Below are 15,752 nucleotides of genomic sequence, written 5' to 3' on the forward strand. Positions count from 1 at the left end.
GACGCCGGGAGACCGGTGCCCGGCATCCCGATCGAAGGGGTGCCGCGAGCGGGTAGCCGCGGGGGGGGGAAGGATTAGGTTTAGGGCACCCGGGGGGGACTTAGGGTTAGGCACCCCCCCGGGAGGGTTAGGGTTAGGCTGGGGGGAGGGAGGGTTAGGCACCCCTGGGTGGGACTTAGGGTTAGGCACCCCCCCCGGGGGACTTAGGTTTAGGTAGCGGGGAAGGGGGGGTTAGGGTTAGGCACTTAGAGGTGGGATTAGGGTTAGGCACTTGGGGGGGAGGTTAGGGTTAGGCACCCCTAAGGAGGGTTAGAGGGTTAGATTAGGTTAGTCAGTACTTGCCTATTGACGATTGGGATTTCCAGCGCTGTCGGGCTTCCGCTGCCAGGAGCCCTGCTTTGGTCGGCCAGGAGCTGCCGGGAATCGAACCACCAACCTTGCGGCCGGCGGTATTTCATACCGATTCCTTTAAATTCAATGTGTGATTGATCTATTTTGCAGATAATGTGTATATTTTAATTTTGGATTATAGAGAGGGGTGGCAATCCCCTCCAAACAGATAGCTGCAGCAATCAAATAAGATCAATCCCAACAAGGGTGTGTGGGACCAGGCGCCATTTGGTTTTTCTTTTTCTTTTTATGATACTGTCACTGTTTGCTGTTTTTCTCTTCATTGTAGTATTCCCCTGCAGGCTGGCCATACCCCACTGGCACAGTTGAGTACAGGGGGGAGGGGGAGCTACGACAAGCACTTTCTCCGGGCGCCATGGTTCCACGCTACTCCTCTGCCTCCAATGTCCGGTAAGTATTCTTCCCCTATCCCCTAACTAGTGAATACATATTCGATCTGCAGTGTATAATTTGTGTCAAGCTTGCTTTCATCATAAGTGCACTAGTAACCTAGCTTGCCAGTTTTTAAAAGTGTTCTGCTTCAGCCAAAATTCCGATTACATAACAAATATTGGCATTACCTACAGTGTGTCTGTATGCAGGAATAATGTGATTGCTGCATGAGGCATCAGGGTGGAGCAAATTTAAGGAAATACCTTAAATAGCATACTTAGGTGTCTATTCATGAAGCAGAGAAGAGCCTTGTTTAGCTGAAATCAGGGCTCTTCTCTGCTTCGTGCTATTCATGGAGCTAGTTTATCATGGAGAAGTGTCTTACTTCTCCAGTGACACCCCCGCTCCATGCCTGCATCGCATCACCTTACTATTGTATGGTGGGTTTTCCGTTCCTCTCCTGTGGTACAGATTTGCCATCTGAGGATGGAGTTATATGTACCACAAGCCGGACAGAGCAGGGAAGCTACATACTTCTCTGCTGTCTGCCCGGCACCCAGCGCTGGCTCCGCCCCCTTTCCCCAGCATCCATTGCAGCAGGTCTGATGTAACCTGTTCTCTCAGATGCCGGGGCATGCACAGTAAGAATACAAATATATCGGGCTCCCGATATGTCTGTTTTCTAACTGCGCCCAGGGAGAGAGTAGGGGCTGGACAGCGCCCGAAGACGTCTGAAGTGTACATGAATGGCTGCTAAACAACACTATATATTGCATCGATGTGATGTGATATATACCAATATCTTTTAGTAGCCACTTCATGTTCTACATGGATAGACCCACTTAGGTTGTCTAATATTGTCGCTACAGTACTTCTAAAGAGGGACCCTCCAAGATTAAACATGTTACAAAAATCCATGTGTCCAGTCGAGCATCCAGTCTCCACGTCCTTAGTGTCGCTTGTGTCATCCAGCATCCAATTTACAGCTATCCAGTGAGTTACTGCTTGTGTCAGCCCGGCGGCACAAGCCGCACCACTGCACCGAGTGTATGAAACCTGTGTACTGCTACTTGTGTCAACCTGACGGCACAAGCCGCACTTCTGCACCTCATGTACGCAAATTAGTGTACTGCTACTTGTATCAACCCGGCGGCACAAGCCACACTTCTGCACTCCTTGTATGCAAACTAGTGTACGGCTGCATGTCAACACGGCGGCACAAGCCGCACTTCTGCACTCCTTAAACGCAAACTAGTGTACGGCTGCGTGTCAACCCGCCGGCACAAGCCGCACTTCTGCACATCTTGTACACAGCCCAGAGGCTGCTTCTCTCCAAGGCTTACCAGTCTTCAAGGCTGCAACACCTCACCAGCCCTCAAGGCAATTACGGCCGCCACTAGCCATGTGTTCCAGCCCTCAAGGCTGTAGCAGGAATGTCTCATTCTTGATCTCAGTTGATATTTCAGCCTATAGGCTGCAACAAATTTATTACCAGTCTACAAGGGGTACCCCCAACCTATCTCCTTGCACAATCCTCCGCTCTGCACTAATCAGAGCCAATTCCTTTCAGGGATTATTACACAGACACACCTATGAACTCATGCCCAAAAAATGGGTGTAGCTACATACTGGAAGGGGCATGGTCATTGAAAATGGGGCATGCCAACATGACACATCACCAGTTTCTCGTCACTCTGGGAACATTCCTTTCCATTCCATATGCACCTTACCTATATGTTGGTTTCTCACAATGTGGAACCCAATGTATCCTCCCTGGGAAGACGACATCTTCAGTTGGTATTCACTATTCATGTAAGTCACATTGGAAGATGCCTGTTTGTGTTAGAATATTAACAAGGTCATCATCATCATACAACAGCAGTTCAACCAGACTCGTGCCCCCTGTATATCTTCCTGTCCCCTGCGTCTCTCAGCCATACCATCTCCCCCTGTGTCTCTCAGCCACACCATCATCTCCTCCCTGTGTCATCTCTCAGCCATACCATAATCTCCTTCCTGCGTTGTCTCTCAGCACACCACCATCTACCCCTGCATTGTCTCTCAGCACACCATCATCTCGCCCTGCGTTGTCTCTCAGCACACCATAACCTCCCCCTGCATTGTCTCTCAGCACACCATCATCTCCCCCTGCATCATCTCTCAGCACACCATCACCTCCCCCCACATTCTCTCAGCACACCATCATCTTCACCCCCTGTGTCATCTCTCAGCACACCATCATCTTCCTCCCTGCGTCATCTCTCAGCACACCATCACCTCCCCCTGCATTGTCTCTCAACATACCATCATCTCCCCCTGCATCATCTCCCCCTTCATTCTATGTTTCTCTGTGTCTCCCCCCCTCATTCTACATCTCTGTGTCTCCCCCTTTATTCTGTGCCTCTCTGTGTGTCTTCTCCCCTTCATTCTATGCCTCTCTGCATCTCCCTTCCCCTTCTCCTTCATTCTATGTCTTCCTGTGTGTCTCTCCTCCCCCTCCCCTCATCTTCAGCTGGGAGCCAGCAGGGACTGTGAGGCCAGGCAGCAGGCTGAAGCTCAGGAGGCATCGGGTTCACGATCCCGGCAGCAATGGTGGTGGGTGCTGCACGTACAATGTCCTGACCAGCGGTTCCCTCATCTGCTGGGCCTGCCACGGCGCCGAGGGTATTTGCCCCACTCGACCCCCCCTGGTTACACCACTGTTGGTGAGCGGCATGATTGGAAGAATCTAAACTCTGAGTAGCAGCGTGGACTCAAACAGATCAAGCATAGGGCAGGGAGCACTCCTAGGGGGCTAGTCAACCAGGCAGGTGAACTAAAGGAGCACTGCATGTGAGCTTTGTGTTTGTACTGCTGCAAAGAGTGTGAGAAAGAAAATTGTGAATATTTGTTAAAAGAATTGTGTTGCATAAATAATATTAAATAGAAGTACTTGCGCTGATTCAAACATAAAAATAATCAACTATTTCTAATAAAGCTTTATTATACCTATTATTAGCCAGTTAAGTGGTTATTTACACTAAATCAATTGCAGCACTACTCAGGGCTAGCAGGGGCAACTAGAATCAGATTACAGTATTTTAACAACAACCACTCAGTGACTGAATGTGTTTCCAGTTGGCAGCATACAGTAGGACTCCTTCCTATAGAAGAACTTCAGGTCCAGTTTGTTATGCCTCATGAAAAGACCTGAAAGAATAATTAATTGCATACCATAGACTCATAGAGTGTCTATGTCATCTCTCTGCATTTATGCATATAAGGATGATGACAGTGCATCAAGCTCCTACGTATACACTTCTAAGAGTGCTGCACTGATCTTCCCATTCAGGTTAATCCTACACCTTCCTCCATTTATACATTTGTGCCTCCCACGTTTCCTTTATATTGTATCCTGTGTGGGTAAATCTAATTGAGGAAAGAGTGTCTCATTGACAGTGAGTACAGCCACACCAGTCAGCACTGCCTCTCTATGACTGTCTTGTACTACTCAAACCAGTACTACTCGTCTCCTGTGCAACTGGCTACACTATCTGACTGTTATTCTGTCTTCTGTGATTGATTCATTCATTCATTCATTCATTCATTGAAAAATGTATTGTAAGGCATTATTATGGGTAGTCTTTATGTGTCAGTTTAGACCTAATTAGACACCTAATTATCCACAAATTGTCATGTGTATGGGTGCAACAATGCTGCCGAGCCAGACCTCTATTTGATTGGGATCAGTTAGGAGTTACGTGAGGCAGATGCTAGATGCAGTTGCTTATTGACCTTCTAAACTGCATTTACAATACAAGTGGCTTTATACATGGTTGGACTAATGCCAATGCAACTTAATATATTCTGTACTGACATCACATAGTATACAAATGTATAATATTTATGTCAGGAACACACCCATACAAGATGAGTTATAGTCTAAGCATATCATATCTGAAGTGGTGGACGACCACCTAGTATGTGTATTCATACCAGGCTGTGTGTCCTAAACAATTAGACATTTGTGCAGTCAGAGTCTTAGGTAAGGTACCAATGTAATCCTCAAGAAAGTGTGATGGACCACGGGGTCGGTCCAACAGAAGAACGCTCACTGTTTGGTGCACTCAATGAAAAATTTATATATTTAAAACTTCTCATTTAATATGTACATTAAAATAAAGGTCACAAAGAGATATGAAATCTCTCATAATACATATACAAACAAAATAGATGAATAAGTGAAAAAACCAAGATAGGTGAAGGTAGAAGCCACCCATTCATCAGGGCAGAACCTTCCCATTAGAGTTGTATAAAACAAGCATTGAGAAGTATGGCAGTAGATTTACGTGCATTCATTTGAAATGTAGAAATCTGGTCATACAGATTCCATTTTTCAGGACTCGCAGTAAGGATGAGTAAGGATCATTAATGTGTATTTTAATCTTTAATGTGTCTATTATAGCTTTTTTTTTTCATTTCCGCAGTTTGGATTACACTCATTGCTGATATAGGCCCTCATTCAGACCCACTCGCGAGCGGCTGTCCGCTCGCAAGTGGGTTGATGTTATGGACTGAGCATGCGCACGACGGAGGGAGCTCCGTCATGCGCCAGACGCGACGAGCGAAGGAAAGTCCTTCGCTCGTTGTGTCCGATCAAAGGGGGCGTGCTGTCAATGTTGATTGACAGCACGCCCCCTTTGGTGGGCGTGCCGGGGGCGTGCCTCCCTGACAGGGGCGTTCCCACGGGAACGCCTCCCGTCAGAAGCCGGCCCACTGACATCACTAGTGATGTCAGTGGGAGTGATTTTGGCTCTGATAGAGCCAAAATCACTCCGGAGCTTGCGGTTGAAAACCTCAACCGCAGGCTCCGGCTCGCAAATTCGATGGTCGCGATGGTCTCGACCATCGCGACCATCAAAATGCACGCTCGTATAGCCTGTGGGTGGTGACCCACAGCTATACGAGCGTCCAGGAGGACGCTCCATGAAAATGGAGCCCGGCCCTCATTCAGAGCGTGCGCTCTGCTCAGAGCGTACGGCTCTGAATGAGGGCCATAGTTTCATTTTTCTTCAGCACTGTTCTAGTATTAGAATGACTAATACTAAAATCATGTGTGATACCCTGCAAATACACAAGTATGACTTTGACTAGCACCCCGTTGCAGTTTGCTTTTTCCCCACGTACTGCAGCTGCAATGGAGATAATATCCCCCAGAATACCCCAGCACAAGCTTAGAAGCATTTGCCGTGCCCCAAGAATAAAAGATGGCATATAAGGGGCTTGTGGAGGTGTCTAATGCTATAACAGGCAGGTGAATGGATCTGATGCATTAAAAAAGTATATGTATGAGTCTGGTGGCATAAAAGTGGCATATGAAGGGTTGTGATGGTGTATACAGGCCACATGGAGGGATCTGATTGTATAAAAGAGGTATGTGGAGGGGTCTGGTGGCATATAAAGGGCTTACTAGGATTATCTGATAAGGTGCATATGGAGCATTCTGATGTCATATAAGGTGCATATGGAGTGTATTGATGGCATACAAGTGGCATATGGAGGCGTCTAATGGCATGAAAAGGGGAATCGGAAGGGGTCTGATGGCATACAAGAAGTATGCGGTGGGTTCTGTTGACATAAAAGTTTCATTAAGGTTAATGTGGAGAGGGCTGAATGCATATAAGGGACAAGTAGAGTATAGTTATGGCATAAGAGGGGCATGTGGAGGGATCTTATGGCATTTAGGGGACATATGTAGGTGTCTGCTGGTTTATATGGGGCATGTTGAGCAGTCTGATGGCATAAAAGGGGCATCTGATGGGGTCTGATGGCATAAAAGCTGCATGCAGAGGAGTCCGATGGCATAAAAGGAGCATTTGAGGTGGTCTGATGGCATTTAGGAGCACCTGGAGGGTTTATAAAAGAAAAACATCTAATTTAAATAATAAACAACAATAGTTTGGGATTTTGTTTAAGTGATTGATAAAATAACAATTTTACCTCCCAAGTGACCATGTTCCATTTGGATAGACTTGACTTTGGAGGACTGTCATGATTAACGCTTCACTTTCCTTACATACTAAATGCACCATATGGGTAGGAGATGCAGGTGGTTAGAGGAAGGTGCTATCTATGCCTTCAAAGACACTGGACATGCTAATACAGCACTAACGGCACCCACAAGCACTTACTATGCCCACACTACACTGGCCACACTCCACCACTTTACACAATAGGCACTTTATAATTTTGAGCCCTAGGCCCATGTCCCTTCATCTGGTACTGGGCATATCTTTAATACCCATTTATATAGGAAACTGGGCCTACTCTAAATTCCTTTCTGTCCTTTTACACACCTATAGCTATGTGAGCAGGTGATTGGCAATAGACCTAACCAAGAGTTTTCTTGATAGGCAATTTTCTCAATGGGGCTACTAGAGTCAGGAATGTCCTGTTCTGTAACAAATTCAATCATACTGTATGAGCCAGATTCTCTGCAGACTGAGCCACACATTGTACGTTGCATTAGAGGCACTGCATGGGTATTTACACAGGCAGCACTGCCTATTGTTGTGTGCATACGTGTTAGAGACCTTTGCTTGCCTCTTTCTCCTTTGCCTCCATCAGGGTTCCTTCATTGGCCTATTATTGTGCACACCATGGTCCTGAAAGAAGATGGAAGGAAATGAAAGTGGTTTTCCCTCACCTCTCCTGCTAGTCTGTGACTCCATTTTCCCTCTATGTTTGTCTTACTCCGTTTATGTCTGCCCCCCAACCCTTTGTGTGTCTGTCTGTCTACCCCTTTGTATTAGTCTCTTTGTTTCCAAGTTATGCCCAACCAATTTGTATGTGTGCATCTTTGCTCTCTTTTTGGGTATGCCTTTGACCACCCCCATTTGTATATGTGACCCTGATACCCCCCGAGTGTGCATCTGTCTCCTCTTTTTTGTGTATTTCTATCTCTGTCCATCTTTGTATGTGTACCACCTTCTCCCCATCTGTCTCTGTCTCCCCACATGTCTTTCTCTATGCCTACACTTCCCAATTGGTGGATTGTCTCTGTCTATAGATTATGGATGTGTGTTATATTCTTTATCCCTTTTTAGTGTATGTCTCCATTTGTTCCCCCATTCCATCTGTCCCTTCCTTTCCCCCCCCATCTCCCACTACAACCCACTATCCTTTTAACCCACATCTGAAATCACCTTGTCATCCATGTCTTCCCTCTCCATGCCTTACTTCTCATGTTGGGTTCTACAATGAGATAGGCAGAATCAGTACTGATTGCTGACAATCAGCAGTGATACGAATAACAGAGGAACAACCTTGTCCAGCCCCACCTAAATTAATCTAAGGATGGCAGGTAAGCACAATTTTCTGGTCATAATAATGTTTGCTGAGTGTCTCTAAAGCAACATGGTATTACTATTATGGGTCTCAATAGTACACATTGTAATGGAGTTATGCAACACTATCAAGGATCCCTCATTGAAGATTTTGCATGTTCTAAGGGTGCAAAAACCCTTACATAAAACAACAGGGCTCTTTTCTTGCATCATAGGATGGTGACAATTCTGCAATTTCTAGCTGTAACATCTGGAATTATTGCCTTTGCATGGGTAAGCCTATCTAAGCATTGTAGCAGTATGTGTTTTGTTATCGCCATCCCAGGTATTGGCCCTCTGTTGTGGCTGGATCTTATGGTGTGTTAACATTACCTACTTTGTTTTGTCCCCAACTACAGTTATTTTGATATCACCAACCTATATTATAGTAGTGAGCTTCTGGCTCAGAGCCGGAAGCTCACTACTGACATCACTCGTGATGTCAGTAGGGCCACCCACAAATGGCAGGTGTTCCTTCAGGAACGCCTCCGTTTGTCCCCTCACTGGGGCTTGCGGCAGACGAGACCCTACCACAAGGGTCTCATCGTGACCATCACCTGGCCGCTCGCTAAAGTGGTGGGTGGTCACCCACAGCTTAGCGAGCGGCCAGGAGGCCGGTTTTTTAAAACAAAGCGGCCGCCCTGATTCAGAGCGAGTGTTCGCTTTTTGCGAGCAGCTCTCAATCAGGCCCAAAGATTGTAAGCTCCATTGGGGCGGGGACGGATATGAATGGCCAAATATTCTCTGTAAAGCACTGCGGAATATGTGTGCGCAATATAAATAACTGGTAATAAATAGATACAAAAATAAATTTGATGGTGGTAAACTGCAGACAGCCATCATCAAATAATAAAAACACTACCATCGGAACATGGCACTGGTGAGATGCAGGGGTCAGGAGTAAGAAGCAGGGGACTGTGGTGACATTGTTATGAGAGGCAGGGGGTTTTGGCGAGATGAAATTGCTGACGTGCGAAGCCGGAGCGGGTCGCTAGTTCAGTAAATAAATGCAATACAAATTCAGAGAGAAAAGACAGAAACAAATGAAATTTTTTTCAGAAGTGCAAATGAAAACAAAATGTTAATAAATTGTAAGTTTCATTTTTACTTTAAAATTGATAGTGAATAATAATTATTGAATGCAAAATAAAGAAAATTAAATCAAGTGCTATAAATAAAGATGAATATAAAGACGTTTCTGGTGGTTATGGGCTACAAATTCTATCATGTGCCCTAGGACTGAACCTTGTTTGCATAATTGCTTAATGGAAATATATTGTCTCTAAGAGTCGGGTTTTGTTAGATAAAGTATCCTCTTGGAAAAAGGAGACTGAAAATGGGCAGTATTAATAGAGAAATATGGTTAGAGAAAACACTCAAGAGTAGGCCAATTAACTAAGCTAATTAGTATTTATAAAGCTAATTGATCAAAAATTCTCATTCAAATCAAGAACCCTAATAGTTGGCTTAGTAAAAAGAATGAATACATTGTACAGTATTAGCATTTAGACCACAAAACTATAAATATATATTAATATTTAACTTCCATGCTGTAACCTGATAAAATGAAAGGTAGAAAATTGGACAGCTTGCTCATTCAAGTGCTGTACTTTTGCAATTAGGTACGTCATGGCTTTATACCACTAATTCATAAATTGCTACTACACTATGGGGCATATTCGATTAGGCTCGGGAGTTCACCCGCTACTAAATAGCTTTTTCGCCACGCCGTTAAATCGGGACTCATGCCGTGAAAACTGCAGAACCAGTGTGTTTTTCCCTCGTACGCAAGGCCAAATAGGCTGTTTTTATGCAGATTTTACCTCGCACCTCCATGAGGCATGAAGTAAAGTCCGACTGCGGGGACTAGTGCGCTGGGTCTTGGGGACTCCCGTGCGAGGAATCCCCCCTAATTGAATTGGATCAGACAAAAGTGATTGGACACTACTGCGCAAGTGAAATGTATACCATGCATACCATTGCACACCTGTTCCAAATGGCCACTAATGTGTAGGTTTCGACAAAAACACTTCGTAGGGTGGTCCATGCACTTGCAGTTCTATTGAACAACATACGTTTTTATCAGGATGACAATGCCACCTGTCATGTTTCCATGGCGATGCTGGACTTGTGTGCAGAAAATTTGGTAACCCAGATGGACTGGCCAGCTGAGAGTCCAGATCTTAACCCCATTGAGAACCTCTGGGACGAATTGGAGTGATGGGTGCGTTCTAGGTCGGCTCGACCTTCAGTGTCACAGTTGGTCACTGTACTTAAGGCAGAATGGCAGAACATACCACCTGCTGTTGTCCAGTAACTTGTGGACAGTTTGCCAAGAAGGGTGTCTGCAGTAATCACTGCACGTGGTGGCCTACAAAGTACTGACGTCAATACAATCTTGTTGATCTATTTGCTTTCTGTGTCCAATCACTTTTGTCTACATAGTGTACAATAGTATTTCTGACCATGGTCTCACTTGGCTGTGGGAACTCTGCCAGTCCACACTACTGCAACCGGAGTGTGACCGGGTCATTTTTCAATAAGGTCTGGCAGCCAATGAGAATAGATTATCTGACATCTGATTAACTACCAGACTGTCACTGTAGTACTGCATTGCTTGTTCTCAGGAGTGAAAAGTTATCAAAGTCTTATCTCACAAGACTAAGGCGCCTATTCATCATAACTAAAGTTTCCAAGGAGATAATTAGGTTTAGAACTCGCATGGAGTTCTACCTAATTACCAGAGGAATTCATCATTCTTCCTCCCTATAACTATCTATTCCGAAAAGCTGTCATTTTTGCGATGACAGCTTTTCAGGAAATAGATAGTTATCCCTCACTACTCTAACTTATCGCAGCTGGAAGCAGTGCTGCGCATGCGCTGTTACATCTGTAAAACCAGCGCATGCGCAGCACTGCCTACAGATGCGGTAAGTTTGTGTCCCACCCTCCGCTCACCTGCCCCCCCTCCTCCCCTGCTCACCACCCCCCCATCCAGCATTTACCGGCCCGCGAAGCAGCCTCCGGCTCCGTCTGCTATGCAGGAAGAGAGGTGAAGGGTTATCACTCACACAGACACAGAGAGAAATATCTTATAGTATTGTTTTATTCGGTAACACAAACTTGTAGAAGGAACAGGTACTCAATTGACAAACATGTTGCCAACATCACATCAATTAAGTATAGCAGTAACAGTATTTTTCACACACTTTTTGCGGACTTTTTATTGTACACTACTTTTCTTGTGCTGGGAAACAAAAGGGTTAGCAACGTACACACACATATACAGTCAAATTTAGGTAGTTAACTCGCTATAATACTGTACGATATTGAACTACTACTTCAGGTCTTAAAATCTCATCACTTAAATCCTGACCAGTTACCCTTTCGTTGGTGCACATGCAAAATTCCAATTATACCCTTTCCCCTTCAGTTAAGTGGGAAGCAATGGTTGCCTCACTTTTATATTACTCTGGTATCCTATCCTGAATATTAAGGCTGTGCTGATACTTGGATGTTGCAAGCCCGGGTCTGTGGATCGATTAATTCTTCAGAAGCTGTTGTGAGATTAATTGAAGAATTTGCATTTTCACTATAAATCCCTGCCTCCTTTTGCACTCACTAAGGGGTCTATTTATCATCACTTAATTTTTACCTGCTTATGTAGAAATTAACATTCATTCGGACGACCTGACCAAAGGCGCGGAGTCTAACCTACTGGGAGGTGTTCACCAGTGACCTCTCCAATTGGGATTTGTGTTTAAGCTGCACCCAACAGGCAGGTCGCGGCCCTTTGGTCAGGTATCCGGTACAAGTGGGAAATGGAAGAACACAAACACAGGGAAAGCACAGGAAGAGTCCTGAGAGAGAAGTAGGAGAACAGTCCTGTACTCGGTGCACTGAAGATCCAGATGCGGGATGATATAATACATGCACTAGAATCCAGACACAGGATGGTATAAGAGAATGGCACTAGGAGTACACCCTAGTGATCCAGACGCAGGACTGGTGTGGGATACTGAGAAACAATGCTTGGATGATGCACTGAGCAAATGCACCCACTAGTGAATATCGCTAGGTTGGGGAAAGAACCGGAGGCGAGGGGCCTGGATATATGTCTTTCTCATCCACAAATACCAGATGTTGGCTAGACCTGACCAAAGGCACGGAATCTAACCTACTGGGAGGTGTTTACCAGTGAACTCTCCAATTGGGATTTGGGTTTAAGCTGCACCCAGCAAGCAGGTAGCGGCCCTTTGGTCAGGTATCCGGTACAAGTGGGAAATAGAAGAACACAAACACAGGGAAAGCAAAGGAAGAGTCCTAAGAGAGAAGTAGGAGAACAGTCCTGTACTAGGTGAACTGAAGATCCAGATGCGGGATGATGTAATACATTCGCTAGAATCCAGGCACAGGATGGTATAAGAGAATGGCACTTGGAGTCAGTACTCGGGTGACATACTGAGTACACATGCTGATGATCCAGATGCAGGACTGGTACAGGAGAATGACACTAGGAGTCAGTACTTGGGTGACGTACTGAGTACACACGCTGGTGATCCAGACGCAGGACTGGTACAGGAGAATGAGACTAGGAGTCAGTACTTGGGTGACGTACTGAGTACACACGCTGGTGATCCAGACGCAGGACTGGTACAGGAGAAAGACACTAGGAGTCAGTACTTGGGTGACATACTGAGTACACACACTGGTGATCCAGATGCAGGACTGGTATAGGAGAATGACACTAGGAGTCAGTACTTAGGTGACGTACTGAGTACACATGCTGGTGATCCAGACGCAGGACTGGAGTAGGACACTGAGAAACAATGCTTGGATGATGCACTGCGCAAACGCACACACTGGTGAATGTCACTGGAGTACTTCACTAGAAGAGTGAAATGTGGAGCTGGAACACTGCAACAGCAAGTAGTAACTGGAAGTAGCAAAGTTGTTCAGGCAACTCCCTGTAGCCCAGACCCCGGCTAAATACCCTTAGGTAGCGATCCATTGGAGGATGATGTCAGCTGACAGCAAAACATGCTACCATTGGGTGAAGGTTAATCAGGTGGTGTAGACTGTCATGGCTGCATCCATGACAGTAACCGCAGGAACCTAATCACGGAGCAACACATGGATGCCCTAGCAGACCCCAGGAATAATCCTCAGCACGTTACTCGCTGCCGCACCTGATGTCTGACCACTCAGGAGGTATGGGGAAGCCAGCGCTGAGGTGAGTAACAGCCAATCCTAGGCCGCAACCTGACACAGATGACTTTAGCTAACACAGTCTCTATAAGCTTATAACAGTATCTTGGCCTAGCAGGAAGCAGTTGTGACATGTAATGTATTTGGATGCAACTTGCAAAAGACGATAACCTTTTATACAGCAGACGACTTTGGCTTGGTACACTGCAGATGACTTTAACTAATACAGGGGTCTATTTACTAAGCAGTGTTAGGAGACAGAGTGAAAAGTGATAAGGTGCCAGCCAATCAGCTCCCAACTGTCATTTTTCAAACACAGCCTGTGAGATGACAGTTAGGTGCTGATTGGCTGGCACCTTATCAATTTTCACTCTGTCTCGTAACACTGCTTAGTAAATAGACCCCACAGTCTCTATATAATAATAATAATAATAAGCTTGTAGCAGTGTCTTGGTCTAGCAGGAAGCACTAAAGAGCACACATGTTAGCAGTAATTCCATGCAACAGGCCCTGAAAAATCGCAATGCACTAATCTACTGTACACTGGGCCTGATTCAGAGCTGAACGCTCTGACCAGAGCGCTCGCTCTGAATCAGGGCCCTCCTCCATGAAAATGGAGCGGCCTCCTGGCCACTCGCATAGCTGTGGGTGACCACCCACAGCATATGTGAGCGGCCAAAAAGATGGTCGCGATGGTCTTGACCATCGTGACCATCGGACTTGCGACGGAGACCCTGCGGTAGGGTCTCCCTGCCGCAAGCCCAGGAGTGATTTTGGCTCTATCAGAGCCAAAATCACTCCCACTGACATCACTAGTGATGTAAGTGGGGCCGGCTTCAGACGGTAGGCGTTCCCATGGGAACACCTCCGTTTGGCAGGCACACCACCAAAGGGGGCGTGCTGTCAATCAACATCGACAGCACGCCCCCTTTGGTGCGAGACCCGGAGCGATGGTGAGCCCGTCGCTCGCCGGGTCTAGCGCATGCGCACGACGGAGCTCCCTCCGTCGTGCGCATGCGCAGTGGGGAACATCGACCCGCTTGCGAGCGTCCTGCCGCTCGCGAGCGGGTCTGAATGACCCCCACTGTTCCACCAACTGAGGCTGACAGTCAGACAAACTGACCCCAAAACGACCAGGTGTTAGGATAATTAGCAATTTCAACAATCTTTGAATGTGTAACTTTCAGTAGCATGGTAAGTAGCAAGGGTTTAATCACTACTTTTACAGATACCACTCGATTAATTTGTATTTATTTAACACTTGCAATTTTGAAGCACAAAGACAGTATATTTCCCTTTTTGTATATAATAACTGTATAAATACAGCAAACTTTTAGCATAGGAACAATATTAAAAAGAACAATGCATTTTCAAATTCCCACGCTGGTTTAAAGAGCAGTGAATACCACAGCGGGCAGAGGTACTCAGTTTGGTCTCTACGAGACCTTACGGGAAAAATGCAGACTTCAAATGGCCAGGGAGACAGGTAGTTTAAATTAGCTTAGCTTTACCAGTGCATGTGTTTGATAGTAGAAAAGATGTTGATCATTTGCATAACCATAACATTACAACCCATCATATTTACAGCAGGTACAGCATTTAACAATTGCATTAAAGAGAACCAGCAATTGAATAATGACCAGTAAATGTACAGACAAAGCATTTAAAGGAATTAGCATATGAGTGGATAACCGCACATGAACATGCAATGCATTAAGGAGAATCAGCATACAAATAATTACCAGCCACGAACATAAGCACCAAGCTTGAGTCAGTGACATGCAGCACAACATTAGCTTCCAGCATGAGCTGGTGGGTCACAGTAGAGATGAGTGGGGTCCGGTTCCCTGAGAACTGAACCCACCCAAACGTCCATATCCGATGTGAGATCTGAGTCCGGCTCGGGTTTTCCCGTGAGGCCCAACATCATCATCCCACTGTCGGATTCTCATGGGTTTTGGATTGTATAAAAGTCCCACCCCATGGTGATCAGCGCCATTTGCTTGCTGAGTCTCGGGCTGTCAGGGCTGTGCTTCATCCAAGAAGGGCAAGAGGGGCTGCTGTGTCCATCCAGGGGCTGCTGTGTCCATCCAGGAGTTGCTGTGTCCATCAAGGGCAGGGGCTTCTGTGTCCATCCAGGGTCTGCTATGTCCATCCAGGGGTTGCTGTGTCCATCCAGGGACAGTGGCTGCTGTGTCCATCCAGGGGCTGCTGTGTACATCCAGGGGTTGTTGTGTCCATCCAGGGCAGGGGCTGCTGTGTCCATCCAGGGGTTTCTGTGTCCATCAAGGGGCAGGGGCTGCTGTGTCCAACCAGGGGTGCTATGTCCATCCAAGGGTGCCCAGTGTATAAAACAATAAAAGCTAATAAATAATATAATAAATAAAAACATTATAA

This window comes from Taudactylus pleione, unplaced genomic scaffold (genome assembly GCF_031769625.1).
Source record: "Taudactylus pleione unplaced genomic scaffold, aTauple2 ptg000085l, whole genome shotgun sequence".
Classification (NCBI taxonomy): Eukaryota; Metazoa; Chordata; class Amphibia; order Anura; family Myobatrachidae; genus Taudactylus; species Taudactylus pleione.